The 23,323-nt window shown below is 39.6% G+C and overlaps 1 protein-coding gene across 1 annotated transcript in view; it reads left to right on the forward strand.

Annotated features, from left to right (window-relative positions):
* Window positions 1–2,433: 2,433 nt before the first annotated feature.
* Window positions 2,434–23,323, forward strand: part of HYDIN (HYDIN axonemal central pair apparatus protein) — a 326,854-nt gene continuing 305,964 nt past the window's right edge. The window contains exon 1 of the mRNA XM_059381282.1: window positions 2,434–2,514. The gene's annotated coding sequence lies outside the window, so the exon portion shown is untranslated. The remainder of the gene's footprint in view (window positions 2,515–23,323) is intronic.

Consider the following 23,323-nt stretch of genomic DNA (forward strand, 5'->3'; position numbering starts at 1 on the left):
TTATTTTTTAAAAGATTTTATTTATTCACTTGACAGAGAGTTATCTCAAGTAGGCAGAGAGGCAGGCAGAGAGAGAGGGGGGGAAGCAGGCTCCCCTCTGAGCAGAGAACCCGATGCAGGGCTCCATCCCAGGACCCCAGGACCATGACCTGAGCCGAAGGCAGAGGCTCAGCGCACTGAGCCACCCAGGCGCCCCTTTATTTATTTATTTTAAGTGATCTCTACACCCATTGTGGGACTCAAACTCATGATCAAGAGTCATGTCCTCTTCTGGCTGAGCCTGCTAGGTGCCCCCTGAAAGTTCCATTTTAATATCTGTAATAAGATGTCACTTGTTTATTCAACTAGCATTAAGTTCCCACTAGACCAATGCTAATAGGAATATAATGCAAGCCAAATATATAATTTATCATTTTCTACCAATTACATTAAGAACAAGAAACAAGGGGCGCCTGGGTGGCCCAGTGGGTTAAGCCTCTGCCTTCAGCTGGGTCATAAACCCAGGGTCCTGGGATCAAGCCCCACATCAGGCTCTCTGCTCAGAAGGGAGCCTGCTATCCCCTCCCTCTCTGCACCTGCCTCTCCACCTACTTGTGATCTCTCTCAAATAAATAAATAAATAAATTCTTTAAAAAAAAAAACAAACAAGAAACAAGTGAAAATAATTTTAATAATAATCTTACTTAACCTTATATATCCAAAATGTTATTATTTCAGTATGAAATCAATATTAAAAATTCTTAATGAGCTATTTTACAGTCTTGTCTTGCACTTGGTGTTTTAAAATCTGGAGTTTATATTGCTCCACATTCCAGTGTGGACCAGCCACAAACCAAATGCTCAATGGTTGCAAGTATGAGGTGTATACTATGATAGACAGCGTGGCAGTAGATTATGAGCTTTACAGGCAAGACTGGTGCTCTTCTTGGTCATTACTATGTACCATAGACCAAGCACTGGATATCTGTGAAATTGAACTGAAATATAATAGAATGAAGAAATTATCATTGTTCAGTGGCTTTGCACAACACATATAGTCTAAATCACTCAATTCTGCATATATTTAGTTAGCCCACATAGTTTGTAATTCATTTATTCCACAAGCATTTATGCTTCATAAAGACAGAAGTATTTGTCTTATTCCCACGGTCCATGTAATTTCTAGTTTTGTGATACGGGAGTTCATGTAGTCAACAAATATTTATTCAGTGTCCATGCCGGGCCAGTTATTTTAGGTGCTGGGGAAACTGTGTTGAGTGATGTCTCTGTCCTCCGGGAGCTCACAGACATTGCAAAGTCACAATGGCTATGAAGGAAAGAAAGGGTGATGTGATAGGGGTGACTGGGGATGGCCGGGTGAGGGAGGAGGGAGAAGGTGCCAGTCCTTTGAAAAACCGGGGGAAGGGCAATCTGATTGTCTCTTCCCACAGTCTTACAAGCCGTCTCCTTTTCAGCTGTACTGGCCTTTCATTTTCTCTAACATTCTAATTCATTTCTTTTGGCTTACTGTATCTTTTGCCTGTGATGCTGTCTTCCTTGCTCTTCTCCAGCTGGTGTCTTGTCACATCTTGGCTCAAATGCAGTCTCCTCAGTGTGAACCTCTCTGACCCCCCTATCTATAGGACATGTTACCTTAGACACTTCCCGTCATATCACATTTTATTTATTATCATAAACTGAAATGATCTTGTTTATTCATCTGTTGTTTCCCACACCACAAGGAAAACTCTGAGAAATCAGGGACTTTGTCTTCACAATTGCTATACTCCAGTGGCTAGAAAGGCACTTCTGTTTCAAATGTATGACTCATAATTAGTGATCAATAGATATTTTTTGAATGAATGAATGAAAGTCAAGAGTTAAAGTCTTTGAGAGATGTCTCAAGGCAGGATATGAGTGATGCCACCGTCTAAATGAAGTCTGGGAAGAATCACACTTTTTATCTGTGGACTCTGAGAAGGAAGATGGGGTTAATACATATAGAAATTATTCTTTTGGACTGTCTCGAGTTCTGGTTCTGGCTCCTTTGAGAATCTGTAGTTATGGACCATCCCTCCTGGGTGTGTGGACATAGACTTTTGCATATAACGTAAGGGGGTTCATGGACATTCTACCTGAAGATAAAATTGGCGCCAAGTTAAAAAAAAAATTTCTGTGGAAGCGAGAATGGTTGCAGTAACAAGGAGAGACAAATGTTTCACGAGACAAGGCATGAAGCGCATTTCGGAAGTGAGGACGGGTGCCTGCAGGAGGGTGCCTTTAGGGAGAGAGGGCGTCGGAAGAATTCCTGAAAACCAAGGTCACTTCCACCCAACAGCGCAGCCGGGCAGTTGCTATGGACGCTTGCCTTGTCCAATCACACTGCGGCTTGCTAGGCTGCGGGGTGCTCCGTGGTTGCTGTGGCAACGGATGGCAACAGCTCGGGCCGGGAAGCTGGAGGTGAGCGGGCGGCTTGGAGCTGCTTGCGGAGCTCCTCGGCTTCGGCTGCGCCTGTGAGTTGGACGCAAGGGCTTGGTGAGGAGCCGGGGACAGAATTGACTGGCAGTCGCGGGCATTCCGGAGTCGGAGGTCCTTGCAGTGATCAAGGGGTCACAGTGCGAGGGGTTTAGGGACTGGCCGGGGCATCTTCTCCTCATGTTCCCACCCTTTATCTCGTGGGTTCCCCAAGCTTTCCAGATCCCGCTCCTTCTCAGCCTTCTCTGGCCCCTTCTTCTTATTCTCATTAAAATAGCAGAACCTCCGACCTTGGTGTTCACTTTGCTTCTAACTTCTACTTAGCTGTGAGGCTTGGGGGCCAATCGTTTCCCATATTTTCTCGCCCAGATAAGTTGCCCCCCTTCCATCCCTCCAATCCCTTCCAGTTTCCTTCCCAGAAAGACTGTGAGGATCAATGACTGACCCATACACCCTCAGACATACTTCCTCTCTGTGGTTGCATTTGACAGCCATGGTCCTGGGAGGTGATTTTAATCATGAACCTGCCTTTACTCTGGAGCCTTCTGGCTCAGAGACTGGCCGGTGATGGGGACTAGCCAGTGGCCGTTGCTATGATTCTTAATCCCCACCTTTGCTGGATACCAGGTGTGTTGTCCTCGGTGTGTGCTCACCTGTTTGCCTTGGATTTGTTTCTTGCTCCTTTTCTCTACTGGGTCTTGTCCTTTTCGGTTCATAGTACTTCACATACTGTATTTTATCAAGAGGATTCTTCCCCGCTCTTCTTTACTCCTTAAAGTAATAGAGGTCCTCCTTCATGTCCAGTACTAAGGCACGTGTTTTGCTGGAAAGAAAAAATACTGTTACACACGAGATCTGTGTACCCTTGATGAGGTTGTCTAGTGGACTCACATTTTACTGTGTGAAGTTCAGAAGTCAGCGCTAAGGTCAAAATTGGATGCAGTCAAAAATATCTCGAGACAATCCCTTTAAATCACCTCGAGCAAACCAGTTCTGAAATCGAACCATTGAAAAGCTTTCATTCTGAGAATATTTAAAATTCTAATTTATAGACTTTTCCCGTATGTCTCCATAAATTAGAAGAAGGATAAATTTGTCAGTTTCATTACGTCTTTATTCTAAATTTTGCTGTGGCTCTCATTTCCTACCTGAGTTCCTTTCTTGACAATGTTGAGGAGGCTGGCGCCCTTTGAAAGGCTACCTGGACATCACTCTTTGCTTCTTGGGCTGGTAAATCCTTTGTATCATTCATATGGACCTTCCGTGGTGTCCCCAGCGTGTACTGGATTGACAGACTGTTCCAGCAGTGATGACACCAACACTAGCATTTTCAGGATTGTCTCACCTCGTCCTACAACCCACTGACTGGAAAAGAAAAGACAACCACCCAACTATTTATTTTATTTTTATTTGTTTGTTTGTTTTTAACCACCCAACTATTTTAAGGGTTATTTTTCTGTCTTTCAATTTAGCTAAGTATGAATATAGTAGAAATTCCATCATCCCCATTGAAGTAACTCTCCTGGGGTCTTATTTTAGAGATTGTATTGCTTTGCATCGGCATCAACACTTGATATTTCCAGTGTTTAATGAGTTTGTCTTTCTAATGGAAAAATAATGGTTATCACTTTACTATAATTTGCATTTTCCAGATTAGTGAAATCGAGTGGTTTATGTCTGTTCACTCTTGATAATTGGTCTTCTGGGGATTGCCTTTTTCTTTATTGTTTCCCAATTTAAATTTGACTGTCCTTGTATTGATTCGTAGGATTATTGTACATACCCTGGATATTGATGCTGTATGCTATGTTAAGATATGAATTAAATTAAATTTTCTCCTAGTGTGTTCTTAGCTGTTTTTTAAAGTCAGATTGAGGATTTATAATTTATGTACTATAAAATTCACCTCTTTTACTTCCATGTGATTTGAAAAATATATGGCATGTAACCACAGTAATATATAGAATGATTCTATTAGCTCAAAAAGTTGTAGTCAATCCCCTTTCCCTACCTCCAGCCCCTGGAAACCAGTGATCTAATTCCCGTTTCTGTGTTTTCCAAAACATCAGGTAAATGGAATCAGAAAATACACAGCATTTTTTGTCTGGCTTGTTTTATTTAACACATTGATTTTGAGATTTCTCCATGCTGTCACACATAACTAGCTCATGCCTTATTGCTGAGTACTATTCACAGTTTTCTTCCATGGATTATGCTATCTAAAACTCTTTGCCTAATCCAAGGTAACACCAATGTTCTTTTCTGTTTTCTTCTCAAATTTTTATAGACTTATGTTTTACATTTTATTTCATTTTCATTGTTTTATTTTAATCATTTTCTTGTTTTGTTATTTCATTTTATTTGTATATGAGCAAACTTAGATTTATTTTGAGTGTGAGAATGATTCTTATAACGAACCACAAAGCAGAGAGGAAGTTATTATTTGTTATTAGTTAGTGGGTTAGTTCCACAAACTTCAAAACGGTTTTGAGAATGTTTTTCCACATTAGCAGCAAAAACATTTAGAACATGAAAACTCTTCATCAAGTTTGAAAGAAGTCTGGATAGCTTGTGAGTACTGCAATCATGTTTTAACTGATACACTTTGGGATCTGCATAAAGTAGTGATTCTTGATCCTGGGTATGGGGATCTTTAGATTTTATGTTTATGTTCATCTCGTGGTGGACAGGGTTCCGAGATTTTTCCTGACTCCTAGTGGGACTGAGACCTCAAAGGTCAAAGATTACTGGCTTAGAATGAGTACGTATCAGAACACAGGGGCTAGCAATACACTCGATTATGGTCGTTATCACTAAAAGTGAAGAAACAGCCATTTCCTGTAGGCAGTCTCTTCTCAAATGATTCCTTCCAAGATCTGTTCCCTCATTAATGCTTCAGAGACACTTAGCATTTGGCCGCTCTTCATATACAATATCTTGCAAAGGGAATGAGGACTTGAAATAAGGCAAAAATGATTGTAGGATCGTGGCTGGGAGGATTTCAGGTGGGGCAGAGAAGGATAAGTAAGAAATTGACAAATCACCAGATGCCTCCACCGTGATTTGATTTGAAAAACTGTGCAGTCTTTTTATTTCTTTGAGAATTTAAAATGCTAAAGTTCTGATTTTTTTTTTTTTTTTAAGAGTCATAGTTACCCCTGTGATAGGGAGGAAAAGTGGGCTTTTAAAAAAGCATTCTTGGCTTAAAAAAAATGTTCTTTGCTTGATTGAAAGGCTTGTCGGAAAGTATATGATCTTGTCAAAGTAGTGCTCTTCATCTTACAGTGAATACAAAAGTTAACTTGGTTGACTTTAAAGAAAAATTTCTGTGAGATGCCTTAGGAATTGTAATTTCTTGGCAGTTCTCAATCTCCTGCATTTTATTTGGCATCTTCTTACTTTAGTAGACTATCTAAAATATCCTGTAAGGTTGCTCTAATAACATTATGATCTGACTGAGTCTGTGTCTGTTTTTATTTCTCTAAACCATTATTGTAAGCTCAAGTTAAATAACTTTCCCTAATTCTATGTTCTGTACAACTATGTTGTTGATGCTTATTTTTATTATAAACAATCCACCCAAGTTTGCCGCCGTGGCTTTGAAAAATCCCTAATTAAAATAGATTTCAAGGTTAAGCTATTTTTATTCATGCCTGAAAACAATTACCTATACTTGTGGCTCTTAAAATAATAACAGTGTTGTAAGCATATTTCAAAACCAGGAAGGCAGAAATTTGTGTTTATGAAAGCCAAAAAATTAGTCTTGCAATGCTTGGGAATGTCCCTGGTAATTAATTATAGGTGATGTGTATTATATGGAGCTCAAAGATTTTAGCAGGGAAAAAAGGGGGCCTGATGTATTTAATTTCTGATATAATTCCTGTCATTCTCAGAGGGAATTAAAGTTTAAGAAAAAGGAATAACAAAGGGATATAATCTGAGAATAGTAATTAATAACTTTGGCTTTACCAGGATGAGATTCCATAATAAATGGTAGGCTGTCATTTGCTAAATCATGAAATATTGTGGAGGGAAGAGGCAACATACTTTCACAATATGGCTCATCATGTTAGAACTGTTAGTGGTAGTGGAGTTTTGTACTTGTGAAGCATTTGTGTTTTTACATCGCTGCTTGTAATTATAATTAAACAGATGGTTCCTGAAAAGATAGTGTGTTCTTAGCAATTAAAACCATGGCAAGCAGCTTTTCCTCTTCCCCAACATACAATTAAACTGAATGGAATCGCACACCCTGTGGGTGCTTCAGAGGAAAGGTTCTATGCAGATTCAAGCAGATTAGTATTCTGTTCCCCAGCCCTGTCATCTTGCCCCTGCAAACGGAGAGCTTCGCAGCTGCAGAGGACTTCCAAACATGGGTTTTAGGAAGTAGTTACCTCTTCTCTGCTTTCTCCCCAAATCCCACTATTGTCATAGGAAGACTGACATATTATGTTTTTATTTTTAATTTTTAAAATTAAAAAAAAAAAGATTTACTTATTTGATAGAGAGAGAGAGAGAGCATGAGAGGGAGGGGCAGAGGGGAGAGAGAATCTCAAGCATGCTGAATGTGGAGCCAGACATGGGGCTCAAACCCAGGACCCTGAGATAGTGATCTGAGCCGAAACCAGGAGTCAGACACTCAACTGACTGCCACCCAGACACCCCTGATAGATTCTGTTTTTATTTTTTTTTTAATTAAAAAAATTTTTTTTAAAGATTTTTATTTATTTATTTGACAGATCACAAGTAGGCAGAGAGGCAGGCAGAGAGAGAAAGGAAAGCAGGCTCCCTGCTGAGCAGAGAGCCCGATGTGGGGCTTGATCCCAGGACCCTGGGATCATGACCTGAGCTGAAGGCAGAGGCTTTAACCACTGAGCCACCCAGGCACCCCTAGATTCTGTTTTTAAATGGGATCTTTGGAACAGTCTCTAACAACCATTAGATGTGTTGTTTCTTACATGGCTTTCTAAATTTTGGTCACTCTGCTAATGAAATTCCTTAAGGGCACAGGAAAATTAGATTTTTTTTTTCTTCTTAAGACCATGAATGTTGACATGTTTTACTTATGAAAAAAGTCCTTTCATTTCAGAATTTTTATCTAAAGAATATAGAATTTACTTTGGATTCTAGGAAAACCAAATTCTGTTTCATTTATGATTCCTATTACAACAAAGAAACTTAAGGAGATTTTTTTTTTCAACAAGGATTCAGCACCCTGTGAAATATTTCACCATTCGAAGTACAGCTTTGTGGCCAGTGGTCCCTCCCTTGAACTAACTCCCAGCAGTGTTAATGGGTCTCCCCCAGAGCAGTGTGGTTTGAGCCTGTGGTGCTCTGTTCACAGATGAAACCTTGGAAGAAGTGTTTTGTTTGCACGAGTACAAATAGGCCCAAATATACTTTCAGTGATTTTAGGTACAGGCTTTTGTGCCCACAAGTAGCAGTTATTTGCTGGGGTAATTAACCATCTGCACCTTATTATGGGAGTGCAGCTGGCTAATTATGCCCAGTGCCATAGGGCAGGTTCAACTTCTCATCTGCATAAGAAGCGGATTTGCAACAAAGGGCACTGACCTTTACAAATGAGTCCCTAAATTTAACCAGTTCAGTTGGAGGTCACCACTCATGGATCTTTGTTTTGTTTTGTTTTGTTCAGAAGTGAAATTTATATATGGGTAATGATATTTCTATTTGTAAAGCAATTAATAGAGAACCATAGGACAGCCATATTATTATGAGCCAGGGACAATGAGATCCCTGCTGAGTTCAGATTGTTTTGGTTCTTCATTTTGAAAAAGTGGAACATCAGTATGGATGTACATGTATTCGTGAACTTGTATGGAGACTTCAAATAAGGCAAATTGGCATATTAACTATTTCAGAATCATTTTCAGCGATGGTCATACATTATTCTTGTATCCATCCGATAGTTGTACATTAGTGGATGGTTCGTTTGAGGAAACAGCAGAATCTTACATTTTAGGGCAGTTCAAATTCACAGACAGTACTAAGTGTGAAGGAGATCTGCTGGGATGAACTTCCCGTATTTGTCTGTCTAAAATTGTCCTTCATTCACCACTACTCTTGAAAGATATTTTTGCTGGTTATAGAATTAAAAAATGGCAGTTTTTTCTTCCAGCATATTTGAATTCATCATTCTACTATCTTCTGGCTTCCACTGTGTTGATAAATGAACTCTCAATGTAACCACAGCTCCATTGAAAATAATCTTTTTTATTGGTTCTTTTAATAATTTTTCTCTTTATTTTTGGTTTTCTTTACCCTCTCAAAGACAAGTCCAGGTATGGATTTTTTTTTCTCTCTCCCATCTATGCAGCTTAGAATTTGATGGGCTTTTTGAACCTACATATTGGTCTTTTCCAACATTGCAGAAGATTACCCAGCTCTTAGTTTTCAATTACGTCCTCGAACTCCTCTCCTGTCACTCAAGGCTCCCATGACATCAGTTCTCTGCCCTTCATGTCTCTGACTTCCCTTGTATGTTTTCTCTTCCTCTGTCACTCCATGTACTGACCTGCCTGATTTTTCTGATCCATTTTCTAGTTCAGTCATCTTCTCCTCAGCTGTTTAAAATATGTTTTTTACGGGGCACCTGGGTGGCACAGTGGGTTAAAGCCTCTGCCTTTGGCTCAGGTCATGGTCCCAGGGTCCTGGGCCTGAGCCCCGCATCCGGCTCTCTGCTCAGTGGGGAGCCTGCTTCCCTTCCTCTCTCTCTGCCTGCCTCTCTGCCTACTTATGATCTCTGTCTGTCAAATAAATAAATAAAGATCTTTATTAAAAAATGTTTTTTACTTTTCTGAGAAATTTCTAAATTTAGTCACTGTATTTTTCATTGTTAGATGTTGTGTTTGAATCTTTTTCAAATCTGCTGTACAACTTCCTCTGACAGCATTTTGTTTTTTAAAAATTTTCAAACCTGAAGAAAACTTGAAGTAATTGTACCAAATATTCTTTACTTGGATCCGTCACTTGTTGTTACCATTCTCACATTTGCTTTTGCTTGCTCTCTCTCTCTCTTTTGAATATTTGAAAGCAATATATGACTTGTAGAGGGAGATGTTGTGACACTGCTCCTTTATATAAGTTAGCAGGTATTTGCTAAGGTCAAGAACATTCTTTTACATAACCACAGTGCTGTTTTCACATCAAATTGATACAGTATTGTCTAATACACACTCTATGTCCATGTTTCCCCATGTTTTTAAAGATTTTAATTATTTATTAGAGTATATGCGGGAACACAAGCAGGGGGACAGGCAGAGGGAGAGGGAGAAGAAGCAGGCTCCCTACTGAGCAGGGAACTTGATGTGGGACTTGATCCTAGGACCCTGGGATCATGATCTGAGCTGAAGGCAGATCCTTTACCAACTGAGCTACCCAGGTGCCCCTCCCCAGTTTTTGAATAAAATATAATAGTTGTTTTAAAAAAATGAAATCCAGGATCCAAAGATTATATGCTATGTTGAGCTATGAAGCTTTTTAGTTCCCTTTAATGTAGAACAGTTTCCTTGACATTTGGTGGTGGTAGGGTGTTTGTTGGGTTTTGTTTTTCAGGACATTGGCATTTTGGGAGTCCAGTTATTTACAGAACTGCTGTAATTAAAAAAAAAATAGATTTGTGTGCCCTAAAGATATCTTCAGGTTTATCTGTTAGTTCTTCAAACAGTAAAAACGTAGTTGTTTTATAGTGTGTATCTAGTAAGTCCCCTATATGAAAACTTTGATGATCTTTCTGACATATTTAGTTTCTGCTAATTTTGTTTATGGTATCTAGTTTTATTGTGTGTTTGCTTATTTCTTTTCCTTATTGTCCTTAAAATATTATTTGTAGGGATTTGTACTTTTTGAGATATGGGATTGATGGTACCTTCCGTGATAGAATTACATATGCTTCTGCGAGACACCTCAAAATCTGTTAATGTGGGACTACCCTAAACCTAGCTCATGGCTTGAAGTTCTCTGGCCAGATTAGTGGATGGACTTGGGCTGCAGTTTGAGTCAGTAGTGCCCCCAACTTGTGGAATATTTTTTACCCTTTCCTTTTCTTTTTCTTCTCTTTCTGTGCTAAGCACCATCACAAATTCTGCTATGGCTTTCTGGGGATGATGATGGAGTGGCCAGTCTTAAGTTTGGTCCCAGCCTAGGGTGAGAGATTTCTCATTAAACTTCCCATCTTTAGTAGGCTCTAATTGTTGACTTCCATCTCATTGCCCAGCACAGCCACCAAACAAAGCCCCAATTTTTAAAGAGTAGTAAATGCTCTGCGGCAGAAGGGGCTATGGAGTTTTAGTGCTTCACTTACTCCTCTGGTGTTGATCACATTTAGATTTTGGTCTGGTAATTGCTCATTATATTGAGAGGCTTTTTTAAAAAAATTATTTTATTGATAGGCTTTTAATACTTTTAGGGAGATTAACATTTATCTCCCCTAAAGTTTTTAGTAGCGTTCACATGAATGGTTGGTTCAACCATTCTGCCACTTCCGGAAATGGAAGTCCTCTTTAATTTTAGGAGAACAATTTATTTTTGTCCTTATTAGAAATGTAAGTTGGATATAGGTATTTTTCATAGTATTGTAATGGAAATCAATCTGGCCAAGCTCTGTGACACCAACACACTAAGAATTTCCCAGTTAGTATTTGCCAATGTGATAATGAAAGAAGAAAAAAGACCCTGTTATACATCAGACAGTTCAGGTACGGTTTTATAGTATGCAGCCAACCTCTGTCATTGGTTTTCATTATTGAATTCTGTTATGACAGCTATCCAGTGTGAATTAAAAGAAATACATTTGACATTTTAATAAAGGTAGACATATAGCATTTAACAAGTAGCTGCTGGTGAGGATATATGAGCTAGTGATTAGTGTTGAAAGCACTCAGTTTGATCAGGGTCAAGCTAACTTGCTGTTCATTTGCTCCCGGGAATTACCACATCCCTAATGGCTGACAGAGACTGATGAAAGCCCCGGTCCCTTTCTTCATTGATGTTGGTTGGAGCCCTGAAAGGGTCAATGAATAAATCCAGATTTGCTCTAATATGTATGGCTGACTTTCTTAAAGGGATTCTAAATATTTTCTGTGAAAGGAAATTTGATCCCCAGGCATTATTTTTGTCAGTGGGATTTGGTTAACAAATAAGATCACTTTCAAATAATGTTTGCAAGGAACCCTAAGTTGTTAATACTTAGAGGAAATGCAAATAAAATGTACCCATTTTCTGTAAAGAATTTTCTCTGTAACGCTTTATAGGATTATATAGTTCTTTAAAGTATGAAAAGTGTGAAATAGGTAAAGTATGAAGTATTTCGGACCCAGATGACCCAGAATTTTTGGATCAATGTGAACTTCCACAGAGACCTTGCTATGTGCTAGTTTTATTCACATGTGAACTTGGGAAGAGCAGAATTATTTGTGTATGGAATTACCTGTCCTGTGTTACCTAATCCAAATATCTAATGACGTTTTATGATTTCCAGATTTTTATGCATCCTGGATGGTACATCCTGATTGATACCCTGATGGTTCAAATGAATTAGTCTATGCATTATACACAAGTGCAAAATGTATAAGCTTTTTCTCTTCTATTCTAATAGAAGTAAGGTATTTTCAACTGGCTTTGGAAATAGCAACTTATACTATCATGTATTACTTATTTGCAAGTCTTCCTAATAAATCCCAGGAGTAAATTTTAAGTAAATGTATGATTTCTAGGATGCCTGGGTGGCCTTGGTTAAGCATCTGCACTCAGCTAAGGTCATGATCCCAGGGTCCTTGGATTGAGTCCTGCATTGGTCTCTTTGCTCATTGGGGAGTCTGTTTCTCCCTCTGCCTGCCTCTCTGCCTGCTTGTGCTCTTTCTTATCAAATAAATAAATAAAATCTTCATAAAAAATTTACAATTCTTAAAAATAAAACAATTATCCATTTGAGAGTGATAGGTTTCAAGTAATAGAAACTTAGTTCAAACTTCAATACAGCTTAATTAGCGTAAGGAATTTATTAGTCCATTTAGTTAGAACCCTAGGATGGCTGATAAGTTGAAAAGATAAACCACTTGTGTCAGGGCCTCAAGGTTTATAACTACCCTCTTTTCTTTTTTTTAAAGATTTTATTTATTCATTTGTCAGAGAGAAAACATGAGCACAAGAAGGGGTAGCGGCAGGCAGAGGGAGAGGGAGAAGCAGCCTCCCCGCTGAGCAAGGAGCCTGGTGTGGGGCTCCATCCCAGGACTCTGGGATCATGACCTGAGTTGAAGGCAGACACTTAACCAACTGAGCCCACCCAAGTGTTCCTAGAGCTGCTTTTAACAGCAGTGTAATTCACTCATCTTCATCATTCTTTCCTCCTAGCATCTGTCCGTCCTTTTCACATTTCTGATTTTATCTCCTTGGCTTGCCTTTTTTTTTCCCCCTCTCAAAAAATGCTTTTTCCATGTGGTGGGAAAGATGGCTGCCAATAGCTTTAAATTCATTTTCACCCCAGCAAAACCGAGGAAAAAAATTCTCTTTCTCAATGGCCAGCTATCATTAAAGGGAAGGATTCTGACTGACATTATTAGAGTCCCACGCTCATACCCAAGACCAGTCAGAGCACAGGAGAATGGATACTATGATTGTCCAGGTTTCGCTACCTTTTCTGGACAGGAAAGTGGCTTCTTATAGGAAGAAGGAGAACTAGCGGGTCGGGGAGAATTATACTAGACAGCCAAAAGAAATCCTTTATAAATAAAAGTAGATTGTTAAAAGGAGTTAAGAGCTGTTGGAGAGTATTCCTAATTGAGTATGCATTTCTTGAATCCAAGTAAGATAAGTAGATTTGAGAAAATGATCTACCAACCCATTGTGGTCATATGAGAAGATATTTTCTTATGTTAGAAAATTCCCCAACTAGAATAATTGATACAGCACACTGGAGGAAAGGACAGTTGAATTAGAGATTGTTGTGTTAGAAAAAGAAATTAATATACCCAATATTTTCCTTTGCTTATGTTTCTTCAACAAAAGAGTCACAAAGAAATGGTAGGCTGCAGATTTTTTAAACATTATTTTTAAATTTTGCTAAGCCAGCAGGAGGGAGCCATTACATCTGTTGTTGATATTAAAATAGGAGTAAGGCCTCATTGATTTGATGGTTAGATCCAAAATAAGGAATTTTAGTTATCAATGAATGGTAATTTCAGTATCTCTTCTTCATTGCAACAATTCACAAACAAATACGTGTGTATTTGTTTCATACAATGAAAATAGTAAGAATTGCCTGGTATTCATAAGAAGCTTATAAAAGAGTTCACCTTGAGTGATGTGTGTGGTGTGAATTGAAACAAATTCTCCAAATGAACATTCATCATGTGGAACAGCTGTAGAAGTCAGAGGCATTCTGTTTGTATTTCTCCAAGCCAACTGGTCTTTAGAATCTGGTGGTAACAGACTCAATGGTATATAAAATGGAAGTTATTATATATTTTTAAAAAAGATTTTATTTATTTATTTATTTGACAGAGAGAGAGAGAGATCACAAATAGGCAGAGAGGCAGGCAGAGAGAGAGAGAGGGAAGCAGGCTCCCTGCTGAGCAGAGATCCCGATGTGGGGCTCAATCCCAGACCCTGAGATCATGACCTGAGCCAAAGGCAGAGGCTTAACACACTGAGTCACCCAGGCATCTACAAGTTATTATATTTTAATAGAGCAAACATGTTTTTAAAGTATCTTGTCTGTTATGTTTACATTAGCATATTTGAAAAAATGAACAAGACCATAAAAAACTGCTTTTGCAGGTTTTGATCTAAATGATTCTCAAGTTATTCATGCTGTGGTTACACATTACAAATAATGGACAGACTACAATTATTTATAATGAATTCATTTTGTCAAGAGATTGTGGCCACAGAGTACAGCTCAGATGACACTTGTGTCAAAGAACATTAATTGGCTCAGATAGCTCGGAAGTTCCTGGCTGGATCTCAGGATTTAAATGATGTCATCAGAACTCAGGCTTATGGTACTGCTTTCATGTGTGGCTTCATTCTTAACAGCCTCTCTCCTCTCATAGGGGCGATAGGGCTGCCAGCAGCTTCAAGCTCATATCCCACTTTTTGGCAACCTCAATGGAAAGAAAGCATCCCTCTTTTTTTAGCAGTTTCAGTAAAGTCAGGATTAAGCCTCATTGGCTCTGATTGGTTTGACTTTAGTCATTTGGCATGTCCAGAACCAATCACTGTGGCCAGAGAGATGTGATATTAGGATAAACCCCTCCTGCATTGGGGTAAGGAGTGGGGTACTTCCCTGAGGAAAAATGATATTAATCCCTGAAGAAGGGTAAATAGATGCAGGGTAGTAAAAACTTATAAATATCTGACAAATGAGTCCTTTTTAATTTGAAGATATCTTTGAGGGGCACCTGGGAGGCTCAGTGGGTTAAGCATTCAACTCTTGATTTCAGTTCAGGTTATGATCTCAGGGTCCTGAGATCAAACCCCACATTGGGCTCAGGGTACTGAGTGTGGAGACTGTTCCCTCGCTCTTCTCTCCCTCCTCTTCCCCACCTCCCTCTCATTTACACTCTCTCTCTCTCTCTCTCAAACATTTTTTTTCTTAAAAATAAAAAAGGTATCTTTGAGAAAGCAAGCATAAGTGGTTTAGTGATTCACCTACCCACCTGACCATTCAACAAATAATTATTGACTCCATACTAGGCATTATGTTAGGCAGTGTTGAGGGTGATGGTCATGGTGTCTGACCCATGAAACTTGTTCTCTAGTGAAGAAGACTGACATAGAAATCTAGTTACAGGGCACCTGGGGGGCTCATTTGGTTAAGGAACCCCCTTTAGCTCGGGTCATGATCCTGGAGTACCAGGATCAGAGTCCTGCCTCGGGCTACCCTCTCAGCAGGGAGTCCGCTTCTCCGTCTCACCCTCCCCCATCTCATGCTCTCTTACCCTTTCTCTCAAGTAAATAAATAAAATCTTTTAAAAAGGAAATCTGGTTACACAAATTATTTACTCAATATGTAGGAAGTGAAATTGCTATGCGACTTTAGGAAAGGCTTTCTAGAGGAGGCAGTGATGTTTCAACTGACATCTGTAGGGTGAATCTAAGTTAGCGTGGGAAAGTGGGACTGAAGGAGAGGGTTCCAGAGATTTTACCTCTAAATAACCTTGTAGTTTGATCAGGGGAAACAGGACAGCCTGACAACTAGATTGAAGGGGACCAGAGTATACTGGTAGGGTTAATGGACTTGGAAGGAAAGGCTAGGCATTCCAGAGATAACTATGCATTTTACCATGTCATCTGAGGGTGTCTGTAATAGTGTCTCATAATTCAGATCCATACATGGACTAAGATTCTTTCTGAAAAATCTAGCTAACGTTCAAAGAGTCTCAATTTTAATATACATTTTCAAAATAATTTAATGCTTTTTGTTGTTAATTGTTCTTCAAGTGAGAAGGGGCTGGGAAAATATGTCTTTGGTTGCTTGGTGGGAGAAATGTAAAATGTTTATTTCTGGACATTGAAGTTCCACAGGTAGGTATTCATTGTTACTATAGCAAGTTGTCAATACAACAGTTGTTTTTCAACCTGATACCTAAAATCAGTCACGATGTCATGACCTCAGCTCTATAAATCTTGGATTAGATGGCATGAATGGATAATCCCAGTTAATTTTAGGAATCTGAGCATGCTTTATCTTCATTTCCTGGGAACTATTTGTATTATGCTTCATTTTTGGGTTTTATCTTCAAATTTAAAAAAAAAACTCTATTTTTGCATTGGAAAATTCTTTAGGCATGGATTAGGTTTTCTCTCCTTATACAGTTTACCCTTGGCAAATAAGGATTTCTGTTCTGAGAAGGGTAGAATGGGTAGTACTGGTCTGTCCTCCTGTAGAGGACAACTGGAAAACCTGGGCTGTTTATCAACAGGAGCTTGCTTTAGGTCACTAGAAGGATAACAAGATGGTGAAGAATGATCAGACCAGCTCTAAGGGGAACAGGGACCCAGAGAAGTGAGCTCCAAACTTAGAACCCCTGAAAGCACATGTACATTCCAAGGAAGATGCCAGGAGACAAAGAGACAGGGCATTGTTTGTGGGCTAAAGCAGCAGGGATTGGTGGCCAGGGCCTGCCAAGGATAGAGCGGGCCCAGTGAATTCCTCTTTGGGTTTAGACCTCAAAGGGCTGCTTAAGAGGAATAGGGATGAACTGGAATTTGGCACATGATGCCATTTGAATGAAAACAAAACAAAACAAAAACAAAAACAAAAACAAACCATAGAGTGGGCAGAGACATCTACAAAGACCTATAACTGAAAATTGCATCCAGAATATTTGAAGGACCTCTACAAATCAGTAAGAAAAAGACAACCCAACAGGAAAAGTCAAGAGACTTAACACTTCACCGAGACCTTTCATAAAAGGGGAGTCCAATTGGTCAATCAGCATATGCAAAGATACTCAATCTCATTAGTAATCAGGAAATGCAAATTAATACCACAGTGAGCTATGATGATACCCCCACCAAATAGCTAAAAATTAGGTGGCTAATAGCAAGTGTTAGCAAATTTGGGTGGCCCCCCCAGATCTGTCATACACTGCTAGTGAGAGTATAAAATAGGTACAACGACTTTGGAAAACTGGTTAGCATTATCTCCCATAGTCTAAGATATGCTTACCTATGACCCAGCAATTCCATTCCTAGATATATACTCTTGTGCACAGGCAGACATTTTTTAGACCGTTCCTGTCTTATTCATGATAGCCTCAAACTGGAAACAACCCAGATATTAACCAATAGTAGAATAGATTAATGAATTATAGTATATCTCCAACAGTGAGCTATTAAACTTAAATGAAGAGAAACAGATTACAGATATATGTAATGAAATAGATACATAAAGTAGAACAAAAGAAGCCAGACGGAGAAGATTGCATACTGTGTGATTCCATTGCCTCAAATATTAAAAACTGGGCAAAACTGTAATGTTTAGAGATGCATACTTAGGTAATAAAGTCAAGGAAGTGATTTCTAGGAAAGTGAAGAAGCTGATTGCTTTTAGTGGGAAGAGATGGCTTAGTGACTGTAAAGGGATGTGAGGGTCCTTTTGCGGGAGAGTGGGGGTGGTGTGCCGACAGCGTTTTCTTTCTTCACTGGGATGATCATTTCATAGATGTTCACTTTGTAAGAAATTCATTGAGCTGTACATTTTGGAGACATCTTTATGTATGCCTATAAAATTTCACAGTAAAATATTTGAAAAGGCAATATCACTTTATCTTTTATCTACCTCATTGTAACTAAAAGCAGAATTTATCAAGTGGTCAGCCGGCAACAATGCTTTTCACTTAGAGATTTGACCAAGCCTGAATGCGGGTGGATCTGCAAAGCCCAAGTCAGATTCCAGTGTGATTTCTGGGTGCTTGTTACTGTATGCTGGAGGTCATCTCACTGAGTTTCATCTTCACTCCTCAGAGCCAATATGATTTTATTTATAATTAATATAGTACTTCACAGATAGTTGATACTCTTTTTAGTTGAAAGATAATTGAATTCCCATGTGAGAAAAGGAATCTATTTTGGAACTGTAATGTTTGTAGATTCTTGGTTTAAATCATGAAAATGATGTGAATTGGAGCTCACAAATAAGAAATTTCTACAGCTGCGGCTTTCTCTGTTCCTGTTGTTACTGTTAAAAAGAAGACACAGCAGAACCCAAATACTGTCATTTGTGCTAAGCCCCTGTCAACAAACACAGACTTAATATCTAATCCAACTGCAGTTTCAGACTGTCCCAGGAATGTTACTTTGAATCAGTCAGTCTGGAATTACCTGGGCAGTACTAGTGAGGTAATCTACCCGATAGGTCCCATCCATTCCCTACAGGAAGGGGAGGTTGCCTGAAAAAATCCATTACTTTAACTTTAATTTCCTCCCCCCTTCTGCCTATTAAACCTGTCTGTTTTGTAGGGCTTTTTGAAACGCCTTTCTTTTTGCTCAAAGAGATGCTGCCTGATTCATGAATAATTGAAAAAAGTCAATTTGGTCTTCAAATTTACTCTGTCAAATTTTATTTTTGTTTTTTGTTGTTTTTTTTAGAGAGAGCGCACATGCATGAGAGAGTGGGAGGGTGGAGGGAGAGGAAGAGAGAATCCCAAGCAGGCTCCACGCTCAGTGCACAGCCCGACTCCAGGCTCTATTTTGCAACACTGAGATCACAACCTGAGCTGAAACCAAGACTGAGCCACAAGGCGCCCCTGAATTTTGTTTTTTTTTTTAGCATCGCCCTCTTCCTGTATGGTCCTTAGTTGGCTGTTTGACTTTTCTCCTGCCTGTGTCTGGCCTGGTTCTACAGTTTGAACAAGTTTCTAGCACTTGACATTTTTCTTTGAGAAGCCGTTCTTTTTGTAATTTGATGCCAAAGAAAATTCGTTTTCACCATGCATCTTGTGATATTTTGATTTATAGTACAAAATACGTATTTGGTCTTCACTATTTCTGGTACAGAGGTTCTAAAACCCTTGGAATTTCCCAAGTGAGGAAAGCAATAAAGGGATCTTTTGTTATGGTAATGAGCTAATTTTTGGACTCCGCAGAAGGGTGAGGAGCCTGGTTGCCAGGAGAACCAACCATCTGATTAGAGGGTTAAAACTTTCAGTCCCTGCCTGCCGACTTCTGGGGAGGGGAGGCTGATGGGGGGAGGCTGGAGGGGAGAGGGGAGGTTGAAAGGCCATTGGTTTAATCAGTCATGCCTATGTGGTAAATCCTCTTTAAAAGTCCAAAAGGACAAGGTTTGGAGAGCTTCCAGGTCAGTGAGCATGCAGAGATTTGGAGAGAGTGGTACCCTTGGAGAGGCCATGAATGTTCTGCACTCCTTCCCACTATCTTGTCTTTTGCATCTCTTCTATCTGGCTGTTCCTGAATTATATCCTTTTATAATAAATCAGTGATGTAGTAAGTAAAATGTTTCTCTGAGTTCTGAGAGTCACTCTAGTGAATTAATCTAACCTGAGAAGGAGATCTCAGGAGCCTCTGATTTGGTCAAAAGTAACACTCTGGGCTTGTGACTAGCATCTGTTGGTAATGGGGGACATGGTCTTGTAGGACTGAACCTTTAACCTGTGGAATCTAGTGTTGTCTCTGGGTAGATGGTGTCAGAACTGAGTTGAATTGTAGGACAGCCAGCTGGTATCCTGAGTGTTGCTTGTTGGTGCAGGGAATAGTGTCCCCCTTTTGCCCTCCCCTCATTGAATTGGTGGCCAGAACAAAACACATCTTCATTTTCTTTTTCTTCAACATGGGTCAAACAAGAGGATTCTTTTCTGAAATTTGTCTCTTTTATCTATATCAGATATCAGAGGTCACACATTCTGCAGAGACATTATTTTCAGGAAATATTTCAAGGAGAAGAGAGCAGAGGCTAGTGTGAAACCTATGAAATCCGAAGTAATCCAATTTAAAAGAGATCAAACAGATAGAAAACCAAGGAGCGTAACAGCTTTAGAAACAATAGAAAGACAGAAGATGAAGTAAGATTTAAAAATTAAAATTAATCCTTTTATTCTGAGATCCTGGAGAACCCCTCACTAGCAACAAAGTCATGTTGTATTTGAGCATTTTCCTAATTTTTTCTTTGATCTTTTCTTGCTAAAATGGTGTTTGGGGGGTAAAGAAACATTTGGAGTATCAGAAACTGAAGACATGAACAGATTCATTGCTTTCTTTTTTTTAACCAAACTTTCTATGAATACTAACATTAAGAACAATTATATGCCAGATACTGTGCAAAGTGAAGTACTTTACACACATTATCTCATCTAATCCGCACCTTGAACACATTGAGTAGAAGTGGTAGCTGGCTTCCAAGATGGCTCCCAGCGATCCTCCCTTCCTGTATTCACGTCCTTGTGTGGCTTCTTCCACACTGAATAGGACTGATCGGTGGGACTGGTAGATTTTGCATGAATGTTGGTGGTGATTTGGGAGTCATAGAGGACATTGTAGCCTCTCTCATGGCCTGTTGACTGCTTGCTGGGAAAGTCGCCAGTCATCATGCTGCAAGGACACTCAGGCAGCCCTGTTGAGAGACCCATGAGGAGAGAACTGAGGTCTCCCACCCAGAGCCATGTGAGCCAGCCATCTTGGAAGTGGATTTTTCCAGCCTTAGTCAAACCCTCAGAGAGCTGCAACCCTCACTGCCATCTTTGACTACAACCTAAGAGACCCTAAGCCAGAATCAAATTCTTATTCAAATTCTTTCAAATTCTTAAATCACAGAAACTGTGAGAAGTAAGAAACTACTAAGTTTTGGGGCAATTTGTTACCTGGTAATAGGTAACTACTGTTATCTCCGTTATACAGATGAGAGAACTAAGGCTTGGGAAGATTGGGGGGAAAAGTTCTTTTTTTTTTTTTTTTTTCAAAACTATGAAAAAGCATTTTTAGTCAGTCAACCTATATATTTAGTAAAATGTATTATAGGCATGTGGGCTAGTGCACTGCACAGCAAGCATGAAATGTAGTGTTTCTGATGGAAGTTCTTTGAGATTTGTTTTCATCTTACATGTTGCTTGCTGGGTAGAAAAGATTTTAACTTGTTCTGAGATTTAACCTGGGAACACATATGCCTGTTTTTTATTTGGCTTTGCAACAACGGAGAGACTTGGGAATGGAAGAAGAAGGTAGGAATAAAAATGCGAGGAAATTAGTCTTTGAGACCTTCAGGATGAAGGGAAAGCAAGAAGAAATAGATAGAGATGAGGGATGGGGTAGAGTTCAGGTGATCATGATATAGTTATTTATGTGACATGTACATGTCCCCGCTATGTTGGGGGATGTTCACTAATTTAATGATAGATGTCATGAAATTCTGCCTTACCAGACAGCAAACCCATTCTGTATTTGATCGCTTTTAGACTCAGCTCCCTTATGAGTTCCTAGAGGTGAACAAAATAAGTTTGTGCAGAAAATGAATTTTGTGCTTAAGAATATCTTTAAACTTTTTTTTTTTTTTTAAGATTTTATTTATTTATTTGTCAGGGATAGAGGAAGAGAGAGAGCGAGCGAGCACAGGCAGAGAGGCCTGGAGAGGCAGAGGGAGAAGCAGGCTCCCTGCCGAGCAAGGAGCCCGATGTGGGACTCGATCCCAGGACGCTGGGATCATGACCCGAGCCGAAGGCAGCCGCTTAACCAACTGAGCCACCCAGGCGTCCCTTTAAACTTTTTTTTAAAAAAGAATCCAGTGCTGCAAATCAATAAGGCAGATCTTTAATGCAAACCCCATCCTGCCCAGTCTCCCTCCTAAGACTTAGCCTAGAATACATTTTCTTGTCTTTTCTCTGAAAGAAGCTATTGTGACTTAACCTAGACTCTGTTCCATAGAAACACAGAAGGAACCCAAAGTTAACATTTAAATTAACACAAAACAAAAGAGAGAAACAGTTCTTCTGAGAACTATTTCAGAGCCATGTGAGCCAGCCAATACTGTGAAAAAGTCTCCTTTAATGAATGCAATTTAATATTAAAATAAATTCAAATATTAACTGAGCCTTCTTTTCCTTTGCATTCACACATAATCCCTACAGTTAAGCTTACATCCTGGAGGTAGAGACAGGCTTATAGGCAAATAATTGCAATAGAATGTATTACCTTCAAGAATAGAGGCATATGCAAAGGACAGAATGATTGACACTCTTTGTATTAGGGAAAACCTTATTTCTGGGGACCCTTGAGATGGTTTTTTTGGGATGAATGAAAGTTTGATGGGCAGATGGGGATAGGGAAGTGAGAAGAAAGGATGAGCTTATATAAAATGGATAGAGGAATGAAATAGCAGGTACATTTGGGGACTGTGGAAAGTCATTTGCAGGGATTAATTAATGAATTTAACACACTTATTAAATAAACATATGTATCTCATACTGTAGCGGGCAGTGAGAATACAGTGATGGTAAAGACCAAGTTTCTGTCCTCAAGGAACTTGCAGTCTATGGGCAGCGGGGGATGAATAAATAACCATGACAGGGGTGAGCATGAGATCATAAAGAATGGGCTGCCTTGGAGGGTCAGAGAAGGCTTTCTGAAAGAGGTGGCATCTGAGCCCACAAAGACAAGTGGGAGTTGGTGGTGGGGTTGGGAGTTTGGAAGGAAAGGGGTTCTGGGTGAAATGTACGAGTCTGGAGGTGTGTGAACATTTGAATGATTGTGAACTGCAAATTGAACATAATGTACAAGTAGAGTGAGTTCCTGGTACATATGTCATGCTAAGGAGCTTACAGAATATTCTGGACTAAAGGATTTTAGGTAGGGAAATGACATGACCCTGTTTTCCCTTTAGAAAGGTCACTGTGGCATCAGTGCAGAGAGTGGATGGGGAATAGGGGTGTTGTGAGGATGTGAAGCTGGAGTCAGGGAGGTCAGTTAAGAGGCTGTTCTGGTCAAGACTTGAGGGTTACATTAACAAAGGAGGACCACAGGGATGAAAAGGAGGAGTTGGCTTTGTGAGCTATCCAGGGGGTTGAGGCAGAGGAATGTCACGACTAAGCGTGTGGACTCTGGAGCCGGAGCGACTGGCTCTCCTCCCAGCTCTCGCCTTTACTAGTATGGGGACTGGGGCAGCTTCCTTACCTTCTCTGTGCTTCTGGGTTTTTTAATCTGTGATTTGGGGAGAATAATAGTACCTACATCTAGTGCATAATGCTTGGAACACTGTCTGGTTCATAGTAAGTGTTCAGTGAGCATTTACTTATTATAGGACTGATTGGAGGAGAGGCCAGTCATAGATGACACCTGAACTTGGGGAGTGGGCAGTTGTGTGAATGGTGATTCCATCACAGAGGAATGAATGCAGGAGAGA

The sequence above is a fragment of the Mustela nigripes genome, chromosome 17, assembly GCF_022355385.1.
Source record: "Mustela nigripes isolate SB6536 chromosome 17, MUSNIG.SB6536, whole genome shotgun sequence".
NCBI lineage: Eukaryota > Metazoa > Chordata > Mammalia > Carnivora > Mustelidae > Mustela > Mustela nigripes.